The 15,434-nt window shown below is 35.1% G+C and overlaps 1 protein-coding gene across 1 annotated transcript in view; it reads left to right on the plus strand.

The window, feature by feature from the left end:
• The first annotated feature begins 2,409 nt into the window (after window positions 1-2,409).
• Window positions 2,410-15,434, plus strand: part of LOC150105386 (DDB1- and CUL4-associated factor 17-like) — a 276,136-nt gene continuing 263,111 nt past the window's right edge. Inside the window, exon 1 of the mRNA XM_090394758.1 lies at window positions 2,410-2,532. The gene's annotated coding sequence lies outside the window, so the exon portion shown is untranslated. The remainder of the gene's footprint in view (window positions 2,533-15,434) is intronic.

A 15,434-nucleotide genomic window follows, 5' to 3' on the forward strand; every position in this document is an offset into this window, starting at 1 on the left:
TAGACAACAGAATCAGCAAAGCTGGTATGGAAGGAAGTCAATTGAATAAATTCATATGGAATAAGAGAGAAATTAGTCAGAACACTAAATTAACTGTATACAAGACAGTGTTCAAACCAGTTTTAAGTTATGGATCTGAGATCTAGGTCAGAAGTAAAACACTTGACCAAAGACTAGAAATCGCAGATACGAGAGTTCTGAGAAAGATTAGACGCATGAACAGATGACGTCAATGGCAATATCATATTAAAAACGAGGATATTAGGAAAGAACTTGACATTGTCAGCATCCAGGAATGTGTTAGCAGAGCTAATCTCAGGTGGTATGGTCACTTAAACAGAATGGGAGAGGAAAGATTAGCAAAGCAAGTGTTCTCTGCCAGGTTGGCAGGAAAACGACACAGAGGAAGACCAAGATATAGGTGGATTGATACAGAACAGTGTGCCTTAGACGATAGAAATATAAGATCTGATAATGATGATATTGGAGTCTTGACAAGTGACAGACTGATTTGGAGGAAAATTGTAGATAGGAAGTTTGTAATGATGTAAATTTTTCATGTAGTACTATCATATCCTATACACCCCTTGAGGGTACATGTTAGTAATTTGATGATGATGATCCTGCTTGCCATAATGTTTTCTCTAAGAACTGCAATCTTCAGCTTTTCAAGAAATATATCAGCATAATTCTTTCTGCCGGCAAAGGTTGGTCGATTGGTAGAGCCTCCCATACTAATGGCTCAGTTAAGTAAGTTTGAGCACGGTTAGTAGTTGGAAGGGACCAATCATTTGATGCTGTTGGCACACTCTCCCTCGATGAGTCTTTGGACTTCCTGGAGGTTTCAGATAATAATAATAATTCTTTCTTTCATTCCTTTCATTAACCACTTGTCCACATGAAGCATTGTGCTCTGTGTGGACAAGTGGTTAATAATAATAATAACATAAAAAATTCTTCTAAAGTAATAATAATAAAATGACATATTACTTAAACATGACCTTCCCTAAATGAACTGAAGGTGTTTCTCAGAAATAATCATGCTCCCATCATCTTGTTCTGTGTTCTAGTCCTAATCTATAACTTGAAAATCTAAATCATTACACAAAGTGGTGTCTGTAAGTCAGTCCACTTTGTGTGGTGATTAAGATGTGTTCCAGGATCTATGTTTGTATCAAAAATTTATCACTTCGCTAATACATTTCCTTTAAATACGTGATGAAATCCAATCCATCAGCCTTATTGCAGCTAGATCACTCGGTAATCTGAACAGCAAGTTTGTTCATTCATTCATTCATCTCACAATCTAGCTTTCTCTCTTCCCACCCCTCTCGAAATACTGTCTGTTTTATTACTTGACCATGGTGAGTTTGAAACTTTAGTAAAGTGACTAATAAATCTCTAATTCCATTTTATTTCCTGTACTAGTTACTTTACCACTGACTTCATCCAATAAAGTAATTATTCTGTAAGGTTAAGTTCCTTGGTGGAATTCTCTTTTTTTTTGTTTGCTAGCTTTTACATTACTAGATGTGTTATTTTTCATGCAGCAGTTGCTACATCACTTTAATACTTCTTTTATTTAGTAATTTCTGGAATGTGAATATACTAAGGTTATGAACTGCTGCTTCTTATTTATGATACTTCTAGCATTCTTTTATAAATAAAGCAGTGCATTGCCAAAATGCAACATGTTATTCATTCAGTCTTCTTCATTCATGTCATGCAGTCTTCTTCCCTTCCCTCCTTCCCAGTTATCATTTATATCTATCTGATGCCATCTCTTCTATCTGCCTCTCATTTAACATCTGCAACTGTAGTTCACATACAGTCTAGTGCCAAAAAGATAACCTTCCTAAATGCTCACCACTACACATAAAAGCTATCCTAAATGCACATACCTATATTCATTCAAATGCCACCTTCATACTGATCCCTTCTGCTATCAAATACATCCCAGACACTCATAAAAAGCCAGTCTTCCCACACACGTTCTAGCTGTCATTTTATTCATAAGTTGCATTTCACTTTTCTCCTTAACTCAAAGCTATGGCAACACAGTCAGAATCCTATCTCTTTTATTTTTCTGTTGGACTAGCTATAAGATTTCTTTCATATTGTCTTTTGCAACATGCTTTATTCTGCCTCTCGCATCATTGTCATCAATCATCACTGTCATTTAATACACTTGGGAGGAAGTCTCTAATTTTATATTTCAATAGAACTTTAAGTTCTAGTAACAATATAAAACAACTGAACAGTGTTTTTAGCACTGCAGTGAAGCATATGCTAGTACTGATTTATGTTCTAAAACTGCACTCAAATTTGTTTATTTATGCATGCATGGCAGTTTTATGTGTATGGACATAGGCATATTATATAGTAATTGTTTGCAGGCAGTATGAAAATATTTACTAATGTCACATTCATTCATAGCAGGGTGTAAGAACAAAATCTAGAGTCTTGGTTGCCTTAGCAGTATTTACTGTATTTCCTCTAGAATTTGTAGCACTCTTGGAGATTGATAGAGAGGTAAGGAATTATATATATCCTTGATAAAAATAAAACTGAGGTTATCAAGATACTGTTCTTGTTTGGATAAAATTATTCATTATTATTATTCACTCTGGGTGTTAAATTTTAATATCCCAAATTAATGGTTATCTTTGTTTGTTAATAAACTTGTACCGTTTATAGACAAAATGTAGTAAAGCAAATGCATTAGAGAACTAAGAAACAGTTCCAGAAATTTTTTTCACTTGATTATAAATTAATTTAAAAATACCAAGAAATTCTATTCTTGTTTAATCCTTTATTGCCGTGGTATCCTATAATGCACAGTACACTTCCTTATGGGTGTGTATAATGCTATTGTAAAATACTCTAATCCAGAGCATTTTAATAATATGTTAATACATTTTCACTACTTGTATATAAAAAGCAGGCTATCTCAAGTGTCCTGTTAGGCTGTACATCCCTAATCCACTGAGATGCTTTAAATGTCAGAACTATGGGCATACCCCAACTGCCTGTTATGCCACTACAACTTGTGCCTGATAATAGTAATAAAGAGCATGATAACAAATCTTGCTCTGCCAAGAAAGCTGGACATGTCAACTGCCAGGAAGATCATCTAGATTACTCTCATGAACGTCAGAAGTGGAAGGATGAAAAAGAAATACAAAAGATTACGACAGAACAAAATATAATATGTCACGATGTAAAAAGGAAGTTAGCCACCACCACAATCCTCTTATGCTGAGAATGTGGCAATTAAGAAAATATTAACAGCATCTCAAACTCATGTCTGTCCCACCATTTGATTTTACCACATGTGAACTTTATGATTGTGAGTGCTTTTCTGTGGAGTGCATCAGTCCCACGACTCACTCCTGAAACAACTCCAAAATGGTCCCATTCGATGAGAACCCACTGTTCAAATAAATTATGGTAAGGATATCACTGAAAGATAAACCACCAGACACTCCCCACAAAAAAAAAAAAAAAAAAAAAAAAAAAAAAAAAAAAAAAAAAACTTCATTATCTGCTGAAAGTAAAATTATCTGGTACTGAACATTTTTCAGAAATGAACACTACTGTTCATACTTCCCAAAATCATTAGACAAATACGTAACAAACAAAAGGCTTACAAAGCCAAAACTATAGGGCTTTTTTTTTTTCTTTTTTTTTTTTTTCCCAGTGGTGGAACTTGTGGGTTTTGCCAACATATTGATGATATCAAGATTCTGCTGCAGAAACACAAGCCTTTCTGTTTGCAGAAACATATTTAAACGTATTTAACTTTCTGTCTAGCCATGCTGTTTAAGTCAGAGTAGAAAGTATGCTGCCTCAGCCATATCATACAGCAGTGCTAGATATATTGATGATTTCATGATTTAAAGACAAGAGTCAGTGATGCTATAATAAGTCTCCTTCCTCATGGCCTGAAAACAGGGCTGTAGTTCTGGTATAGCATATGGAGTAACACTGCCATTCCACTTTGAGCACATTTATTACTTGCAGGATAATATTGGCTGTATGATGGGTGGAGGTCTCTGGCATTGAATTCAAAATCCTTTTAAGCATGAATTCATCATTCTCAAATTTAATAGTTGTTACACACAGATTCATCCAAATACAGAAACTGCAGTTATATATCTATATATATTATTATTATTATTATTACGTGACACCTCCAGGGAATCCAAGGACTCATTGTGGGATGGCACACTGCTCTATTTCATTAAATACATCTCATCCTCTCTACTACTACAAAATTCTCCAACTATGACACTGCTACCAATGCCATCTGTCGCCCATCATTACCAACAGCAGTTTTGCCTGTAAATTGCGTGTGTTCTGAAGGCCAGTTTGTCTGTATGTGGGATGAAAAACCCGAGTTTCCAGGAGAAAAAAATCTGCTACCACCGTGTGAGATCGGTTAACTCACCTTCAACTGAAAAAGCCCATAAAAAGAAAATATCATTTGTAACAAAAGTAAGAAACAAAAAATGCTGAACACACATCTAACCTACCATTATTCCTCATCAGCTATGTAATGCCCATTTAGGGAAAATGCCACCTTTCTTTAAAAAGGGTTTCACAGGATTAGCAGAATTTCTCAAAACAGATAAATTATATTCTTGTAGATAGAAATACTATGTCTTCAATACTTGGAACTAATATTTTGAGCAACATTCACTGGAAAAAGACCAATTATGGTAACACTCCTTATATAAAACTATCCATTGGAACAGTATCCTAATAGGACCTCTTTGATATACATTCTAGATGAGGAGATATGTTCAGGACTTGTAGGTGTTTGGAATATCTCTTTCAAATTCAACATACCTAAACCTCCAACTTCTTTGAAAGCAGGTAATCTCCTACTTTAAATATTTGAAATATGGACATGCCTGAACTTATAGAAATACTATGTCTTCAGCACTTGGAACTAATATTTTGAGCAACATTCACAGGAAAAAGACCAATTATGGTACAAAGGTGTGCTGAAAAGTTGTGATAATCACCATGAAGGAATTGAGGTAAACCATGTAATTTACACATTATTCCACATATGAAATACACTTATTACAATGCTGCTGCATTATTTGCAATCCTCTGAGAAAAAAGCTTTTCCCTTGTTGCACAAACCAGTCCTCAGCTGCAGATATGACCTTCATCAGCTGTGGTAAATTTTGTTTCTTTCAAGAGTTTCTTTAAATTTGAGAATAGGAAATAGATGTGGCCACGTCTAGTGAATAGGGTTGGTGAGGCAGATATTGAAATCACAAGTTGTGTATTGGGTTTAATGAGCAGTGTGAGCAGGTGCATTGTCCTGCAAAAGCAACACAGTTGGAACACACCTCTGCTCAATTTCCTGCAGCATTTTTCCTTCAGTTCCTTCAGAGCTGTTGAATAAACTGCTACTTTAACAGTATCACCTTTTTTTTGAGGTACTTGGTAAGGATTACACCATCCATATCACAAAAGACAACAGCGGTAACCTCCCCTGCTGACTTTTGAGTTCGGAACTTCTTTGCCATGGGGAACCTTTGTGTCTCCACTCCATTGGCTGTTGTTTGGCCTCTGGATCATAGTGATGAAGCCATGTTTCATTAACAGTACAATACGAGCCAAAAGGTTTGCACTTGATTTCTCAAAATTACCCCAAATTCCTTGAGATGACAGCACATGTTCTCTCTTTTGGTCTGCATTCAAACATTTGGGGACCCACTTTGCCGAGAGCTTCTGTATGTCCAGATATTGGTGGATAATGACCCCAACTCATTCCTTGGATATCCCTCCAGAATTTTTGCAATGTTTTTGGCTGGTATTCATCTATCATCAAGGAGATAATGGCATGCACTGCATCAATGTTTTCAGGTGTGATCATTGTGGAAGGTTTTCCTGAAGTGGATGCATTTGTTATCGCAGGATGCTCAGTTTTAAACTTGGCTGCCCATCTGGCAACTGATGGATATTCTGGGGCACATTCCCCTAAAGTCTCACACAAAGTTTGGTGTATATCAGTTGCGAACTTTTCTTGAAGCACGAAAAACTTGATGATGGCCTGGACCTCTGTGTATTTGCATTTTTTCAAAACTTATTTCAAAATTTCATGTTATATATCCTAAAAGAAAAAGAACAAATTATTACAATTTGGTGAAACATGAGGGTTAAAGGGTTGTAACATATGTTCTGTCTTGTGGTTATATCAGCTGATTTAATATCATTTTTATTCTAGGTGTTTATCATAACTCTTCATTCCCTCCTCCCATGCTAATTGTGGGGTCCACCATCTGTGCCTTATGTGTCAATAAGAAGAATGATGACAAATCCTCTCTACATAAAGCCTAAATGCATAAATTGTGAAGGGGAATACTCAGCCTTCTCTCTTCCAAAGGTGGAAGAATGGAAAAGAAATATCAAAGATCAAGACATAGCAGAATATGTCATATCAGTAGGTTAGCAGGAAAGCTTATCACCCATAACATCTAATATGAAGTCCTCCTATGTTGAGAAATTGACAATAAAGAAAATATCAAAAGGGACACAAGTCTTTTCTTTTAAGCTTACACGGTGATCCGAATGCATTTTTGAAAATTATGGAGACAAGTACAGTGTTTGAATAAAAACTTTAGTTTAATATAACTAAAATCTACATTCGACGGTTCGACCTTTATGTCAAGGTCATCTTCTGGAGCATACAACTATACACAGCAAACAAGCTACACTACAATCCAACTGGTTTGTTAAAGATACTGACCAACCGCTACAACAATTGTTGGCCTGACCTCTAGTGAAAAAAAAAAAAAAAAAATTATACATCAACGCTAGAGTCCTATTATTAGTGTTATCTGTTGGTTGTAGAAATACATTGGGTGCAACAACAAGTATCTATCTATATACATATATTAACATCATGATTATACATGTACATTCCAGCCAGTTGGTATGGAATGGTTTCTAATACTAGCTGAAGATTGGCTAGAGTCCTGACTTATGTTGGATCTTATATATTAAGTAGGCTGAATGTGTGCCATCCAGATCCTTGGAATTTTCATGCCATGTTTGTTGTTGATATTTGGGTGGTTTATCAGGATTTCGCAGGCTTCCTTAAATTTCCTTTCATACCAGGTATTTGTGTGGTGTAAAGAGCGGGTGATTTTACAGTTGATTTGGTGTAAGGTGTTGAGCGCGTGGTCTGAGTTATTTAGTTATATTATACTAAAGTTTTATTCAAACACGGTAATTGTCTCCATAATTTTTAAAAATGCATTCGGATCACCATGTAAGCTTAAAGGATTCAGATCATCCATGGAAATGATACCCACAAGCGCTGCAATCACTATGGTAAGTTAAAGATTCGTATTTCCCTCTTGATCAATCGGCTGGCCTTTTTAAAGAGATGCAGAGACAATAACCTTATTCCTATCTGCATCAGGCTAAAAAAGAAATTTACGTCCGCTAAGCACTCCGTATTTATGACCACACAGAAAAAGCAATGCTCAGAGAATAGATTCAAACAGCCCGCCAAAACCTAGCTACAACACAAAATATGGTTTCAAAATTGATCCGAACTATCGAACTATATTCATCCAGACATTCTACAAGTACTTGAAAGAATTACTGACAATTCGGCCAAATATACCCTGGAAAAGAATAAAGAAAAACTCTAGACCAAATTCCACAGTTTGAAACAACGGCAAAATATGGTGGCCAATCACAGGAATCCATCCAATCAGAAGACCTTCTCCCTGATAAACACAACAATGAACAACAAACAAGGGAAACAAGGAGCGACCAACCACCAGCAAGCAAGAATCATGTGATCAACCTATCAAGCCACACTCTGAACAACGGGAAACTTACGCTACTAAATAAAGGACTTAACTACGCAATAGCACTTAAAAAGGTAAACAAATTGGATTTTATCTACCACATAGAAAGAAGCATCAGATCCCTACCTAACAATATAGCAGATAAAATACGACTAGAAACTAGTAATGTCCTGAACACTAAGAAAACCATACAGAACAACCTCACAAAAACAGAACTAACAGCAATTAAGTCATTAAAAGCCAAACAAAACATAATAACGAAATCGGATAAAGGCAATGTCACTGTCGTCCTTGATAGGTCAACATATGTACTTCAAATGAATCATTTACCACCGATAACAACACATATAAGCTCGTAAATTATAACCCAGCAAAAAGGATAAAGGATAAAACAGAGAAACTACTCAAGTCCGTCACTTCTTGGCTACCAGACACAGTTAAAAAACTCAAACCCCCCACTACGCCCCCCCCCCCCAGAATATATGGGGTCCCAAAAATACACAAACAGAATGTGCCCCTTCGACCAATCATGGAAGGAATAGACAGTCCCAATTACCACTTAGCCAAGAAATTAGTGGCACCACTCAAGGAGTTGGACGGTCATTTCCCCCTCCTACATAAAAAAACACACACAACACTTTATAAACAAAATTAAAAACGTAACATTCGACAAAGATGACTTATTAGTCAGTTTTGACGTTTCTGCCCTTTTCACTAATGTCCCCATCAATGACACAATTCTCCTACTACAGAACAAATTTCCGCCTGACATTACGGCCCTCTTTGCTTACGTACTACAGTCTGGTTACTTCATGTGGCAAAACAAATTTTACCTACAGAAAGAAGGTAGGTACAGCCATTGGCTCACCACTATCCCCCCCAATTGCCAACTTCTACATGGAAACCTTTGAGCAAAGGGGCTCTTGATTCCGCCACGCTAAGACCGACAGTCTGGCTTAGATACGTTAACAACGTGTTTGCGATCTGGCCGCATGGGCGACAAATGCTAAACACATTCCTTAGCCACCTGAACAAACAATACGAATGCATACAATTTACCATCGAAATCGAAAATCAAAATTCGCTCCCGTTTCTAGACACACTAGTCACACATCTTCCTTCAGGTAGTCTATCCTTCATGGTCTGCCGAAAACTAACACACACACACACTGGCCAATACATACATGTTAATTCATACCACCACCCATCACAAAAATATGGAGTCATTAACACCCTTAAAAGCAGAGCTACAACAATTTGCTCTAACCAGCAATCCCTGAAACAAGAACTAAAAATCATCAGCGACACATTCATAAATAATGGCTATAACAAAAATACTATTAATAAAATACTCCATAGTCACACATCTTCCTTCAGGCAGTCTATCCTTCATGGTCTACCGAAAACTAACACACACACACACACTGGCCAATACATACATGTTAATTCATACCACCACCCATCACAAAAATATGGAGTCATTAACACCCTTAAAAGCAGAGCTACAACAATTTACTCTAACCAGCAATCCCTGAAACAAGAACTAAAAATCATCAGCGACACATTCATAAATAATGGCTATAACAAAAATACTATTAATAAAATACTCCATAAAACAACAACAAAAACAAATCTAGATTACAGTAAAACCATAGCCATCCCATACATTAAAGGGTTATCAGAAAAAATCAACAGAATCCTACAACATCATAACCTCAATGCTACCTTTAAACCACCCACTGAACTTAAAACCATATTCAACTCCTCTGAGGATCCTCTCCTCCCATTAGCACATCCTGGAGTCTGTTATATCCGCTGCACCTGTAACTTACCGTACATTGGTGAAACAGGACAGACAGATCCCCTATATGCAAGAAAGAACACATTAAATATAACCATTATGGTGAAGCAGGCCTCTCAGACCACGGGCTCAACACCTTACACCAAATCAACTGGAAAAGCACCCACTCTTTACACCACACAAAAACCTGGTATGAAAGGAAATTTAAGGAAGCCTGCGAAATCCTGATAAACCACCCAAATATCAACAACAAAGATGGCATGAAAATTCCAAGGATCTGGATTACACACATTCAGCCTACCTAATATATAAGATCCAACATAAGTCAGGACTCTAGCCAATCTTCAGCTAGTATTAGAAACCATTCCATACCAACTGGCTGGAATGAACATATATAATCATGATGTTAATATATGTATATAGATAGATACTTGTTGTTGCACCCAATGTATTTCTACAACCAACAGATAACACTAATAATAGGACTCTAGCGTTGATGTATAATTTTTTTTTTTTTCCTCACCAGCACACATTCAGCCTACCTAATATATAAGATCCAACATAAGTCAGGACTCTAGCTAATCTTCAGCGAGTATTAGAAACCATTCCTTACCAACTGGCTGGAATGTACAAGTATAATCATGATGTTGTTAGATCTAAAATAGGCGACCTCATTTTTATATGACGTCACCATTCCAGAATCTAACAATAAACATAAAATAAATATGCATACTTATCTTTTAGCACAGTATAACTATGTTTTTTTTTTTGTAAACAACATCTTGTATATTAAACTTTGAATTATGTGAATTAAAATTAATGTATCTGTGTGTCAAGTATAAATGTAAAGAATGTAAATATAAAAAAGCAAAAAGGGACAGTTATAAGAGAAATCATTAGTGATTTTCTACTAGTGAAAGAATGCCAGTTATTCAGCAACATAGGGCAAAGATTGTCCTAACGCTACAAGAGCAGCGTTAACACTAAGCACCACAGGCATCACATCTGAGAAGATATCGTGATGCATACATTCTTGGAAATAGAAAGTCCCGTATGTTGATTGGTGAAGTCACCCAGTCAGAGAGAACAATAGGCGGGACGATAAGAGAAATTCAAACTCGGAAAGGTGTCGCTCTTGGGGAACGTATAAAATCTGCGACACAGAATATGACCCCCCCCCCCCCATTTTGTTTGTTCCTGCATTCTCTCTGTGTGCTACAAGTGTTCATCGCAGTTCAGCTCTTATTTTTAAGAGCTGACGTTCGAGAAGTGTTCCGGCATGGCACTGCAGCAGAGTTCGGCAAGATCGAACATAGGCTGTCAATGAGAAGGATTGTTGGAGTAAACCCTTTGCAGAGAAATAGCGCCTGGCTCAGGAGAGCACATGTATCCCATGTGGTGAAAAAAAATTGAGATAGCCAGAATCGTAACAAAGAAGGAAAGACGGAAAGAAACCGATAAAGAGTAGATAAGTACTTTCACATGTTCTAGCTCCTTTTGAGAATTGACTAACAGTGCGAAAAGAGTGTATCTTAAACTTGTAATAGAAGGAAGTGTGAAGGACTGAGATTTATGTAAATGACTCTATGCCTTTTGAAATGAATTTCAAGAACTTTCAGTCAGATAGAGATTTTGTCGTGATTCATTCGAGAGAGATTATCAATGTGCTAAATGCCTAAATGACCAACTGAGTTGTAGATAAGAATGTAAAATATGTTAAAATATTTAATTTGCTAACATTTAGAAATCAATGCTTAATTATTTTAAGAACGAGAGAGTGAGAGAAAAGTAGAAGTTTAAATTAGAATTAATAATTGTTTTATTTTGTATTGCATTGCATAATGAATTCATTAAATTTATTTGATACTTTACATGTCTGTATTTCTGATCATGCTGTCTGACCCTGACCCTTCATAAAATACTAATCTGTGATTGTATGTGATTGTGTATGTGTGTGGGGATATCCTAATTAAGAGTAGTAGGGCATGACTGCAATAAACTAGAAAACCTAAGGCTTCTGAATTTTAGCTAAGATTATTAGTAGCACCTGATATCCTATGACTATTCTTAGGCTGAGTTTGACTGTACCCGTAAGGCCCAGGCTGGTGCAGTAAATAAATTTTCCTGAGTGAATAGGATAGCTCATAGTATTCAGGAAAGAGGTAATTCTGGTGGCCCTTAGAAAGTTAAATTACTTAAGGAATAAAATAGATAAAGAATAGTATGATAGAACAAAGGCTCAGACCCGACGATAAGTATAGAATAAAAGAAGGATTGTAAAGGTTTGATAACATTAACACTAAGACATGATAAAAGTTAATATAAGAATGAGAAAATAAAAGAATAAAAAGGAAACATAACGATAAAAATAAAACAAAGAGAAGGCCAGATAACAATGCCGCAGCTGACATAAAAGGCGCAAGCGGTAGGATTTTGATAGAAGAGGTTGAAGTAAGAAAGGATATAATTAAATATAGAGCACCGATATAATAATAATAAATATATATGACATAACAATGTTAATATATGTATATAGATAGTTACTTGTTGTTGCACCCAGTGTATTTCTACAACCAACAGATAACACTAATAATAGGACTCTAGCGTTGATGTATAATTTTTTTTTTTTTTCCACCAGAGGTCAGGCCAACAATTGTTGTAGCAGTTGGTCAGTATCTTTAACAAACCAGTTGGATTGTAGTGTAGCTTGTTTTCTGTGTATAGTGTATGCGCCAGAAGATGACCTTGACATAAAGGTCGAAACGTCGAATTTAGATTTTAGTTATATTAAACTAAAGTTTTTATTTAAACACGGTAGTTGTCTCCATAATTTTCAAAAAAGGACACAAGTCTGTATCACTGTCCCACCTTCTCACAAATATTTGAATATTATGATTTTGTCTGCTTCTCTTTGGAAAACATTAATAGCATTAACAAGTATGATATCACTCCTAAAACTCTTGCACATAAAGGAAATATTCCAGAATATTTGCATAGAAAAAAAAAAGATACTTGGAAGTTGAAGAAAATATATGGAAACATTTTCTTCCGTACATCATCAATGGACTGTGCTGTCCTTCATGGATGCCAAGGTGGAAAAATTGACCATACTGACTAGAATACCTTTTTACATCTTGCAGAAATATTTTGTAAGGTAGTCAATCAGACACCTATCAATAAAGCAGTGATGAATATAACAGATTGTATTATCCAAACAGTGGCAACTGAATTTCAAATGTCTAAAGTTTTAATTTTATCCTATATTCATAGTGGAAACTTGAGTGGTAAGCAAAGAGAGAGAAACAGAGCAAAGGGTATGCTTTGCAAATATCTTACAATATCAAACTTTTGAGTTTTTGAATATTCTCTGGTCATAGCACAATACATTGAGAAGAGAACATCTTGAATCCAGTTTGCATTATCTGTTGCTTATGCACTCTCCTGCAGGATCTATACATCAGTTTCATTTTATGGAGGTGGAGAGTGTTTTTTCACTTTGTGCCTCTAATGCTATCAAGTTGTATTCTTAGTAAAGTACTCTCTCTCCACTCTCAGTGCTTTAACTCTTAATTCAAAATAATAAGAAACACCAGAAACTCAACTACAACTTGCACACCATTTCATATCCCAGGACATAAACATCTTACTTTTCCAAATTAACCAAGTAAACATTTAACCATTAAGAGATTGAGTCTTCAAACACATTATATCCAAAATAAAACCTTTAATTTACAAAAATAAACACAAATATATACATACAATATAAAACAAGTATTTATTTATTCAAATGCCAATATATTCTTCAAGCTACAACTTGAAGCAACATGAAAAATGTAGCTATGCAGCTGCAGCTTCCTTCTCTTCAGTTTTTATAAGCTAACATTTATTATCCTATATGGGCAAACGTTCTGGAATTTCAGTTTCTTGTTTCCTATAGAAACTTTTATTCCTTCATGTATCCACTCAGGAGAACGAACAACTCAAAACTGCTCTCTATGTGACAGCAACATAAGTCAATCTCTTCTTGCATCACAAATCATGGAACACTGAAGAAAACATATCTGTTTTCATTCAGAACAGTTTTCAGTAATCTGGTTCACTTTCTAAAAGAAAGTTGTAGCATACTTCACTGAATAAACCACTACAATCATATTAACAGTTTTTTTCACTGAACAAATAACTAAAAACCTTATCAGCAGTTTTATTCACTTCAGAACAATTTTGCTTTATGTATGAAAGTTTTTGAAAAAAATAACTTTTAAGACTGAGAATCCTAAATAAAAACTTGACAGTCCATTTTCTATATGAATTGGCAAGCAATAAAGTTTCAATTTCAACTGAATAAAATCCTATATGGGTTATTGACCACAACAAACTTCACTTAACTCTTTATACAAAGATATTCTCTCTTTCTCACTCACAGTTTCTAACTCTTCTTCTTCATATGTTGAAGACACAGAAACTATAGTTCTCTTCTTGCTGTGTTGCTTTCCTACTTGTGAACAACAGAACTGTTAGCGATATTCCATAATGTTCTTTTCATTTCTGCACATGCTTGAAAATGCATAAAGCAACTTCTGCTCTAGTTTACCATTGTGTACTGCTATTACTGTGTTCAATGATGTGATTAAAATGACAAAGTTATTTTCATAGTGCAAGAAAGTTTATTTAATTTTAATTTCAAAATGAAATTAGCAGAGATTATAACAATTCTTCATTTCATGATCTTTTATGTTTTGAGGTAAGTTAGTCTAATTATTTTCAATAATACAGTAGTAACTTTCATTGCTCTCAAAAGTGAGAACACAACAATTTTTAAAACATTTGTCTAGATACAAACAGCACAATTCAAATCTTGGCATCTCATACAAAATTATAATTACACTCTAAAACTAATTTTAATAAATTCATTTCACATCTAAGCAAAACTTCAGTAGGCAGCGAGCGACAAAAATAACTTCACAGAAAGTCTTGCTAGCAACATACAAAAAAGAAACACATTTAACTAACACCTTGACAAAATAATACTGCATTATTAATTAACTGTAATTTATTTTTATATTTTTAATTTTTGGAATGTCTGAATTTCAGTGAAGATATCCTACAGTTTACTATTGACTTACTGAGACAACCAGATATTCATATCATCCTGTTATCATTGCCTTGCAAATTAAACAGCAGTTGTTTTCTTTAAGCACCCATTCATTATTTTCAGTGCTCTGTAAACTTCTCTCTCTCTGTTTTTCTTGTCATGGTTCTAGCATCAAAAACTGCAAAAATGATCTACTTAGAAGTGACTTGGCACCATGTTATTTTTTTAAGTTAGTCATAATTACCTGATTTGCATGCATTCCTTCTTCAAAAATTTTGCACGTTAGATTGTTTGGAATTAATGCAATAAGTCTTCTCTGAGACAGTTTATTATTTCTGTTAATTTCATGCATTCTCTGGCTATTTTGCATGTTTTGCATATTGAAAATGTAGTATCTAGGTTGTAAAATCCTGCCTACATCTGTGTACACCAAATAGGATAAATCCTTTTACCATTAATCCAGCACATGCAAACAACAGATTCCTTCTTTCATTTGCTATTTTAGGTAATTATCAATGAAGCCTCATTAACATCAATTTTTCCCAAGTCAAATTGACCAATGCCAAATACTTCTCCCCATTATTCCATGGATTGCCCGTATTAAAGATTTGATAAATGTTATTTCCAGTAACCCAAAATGCCTTGATCCATGATTTTTTTTTTCTATAGATACAAATGTCAGCATGTAGTTATTAGT

Source organism: Typopeltis vanoorti, chromosome 6 (assembly GCF_054136105.1).
Source record: "Typopeltis vanoorti isolate ZY-2024b chromosome 6, IOZ_Tvanoo_1.0, whole genome shotgun sequence".
NCBI lineage: Eukaryota > Metazoa > Arthropoda > Arachnida > Uropygi > Thelyphonidae > Typopeltis > Typopeltis vanoorti.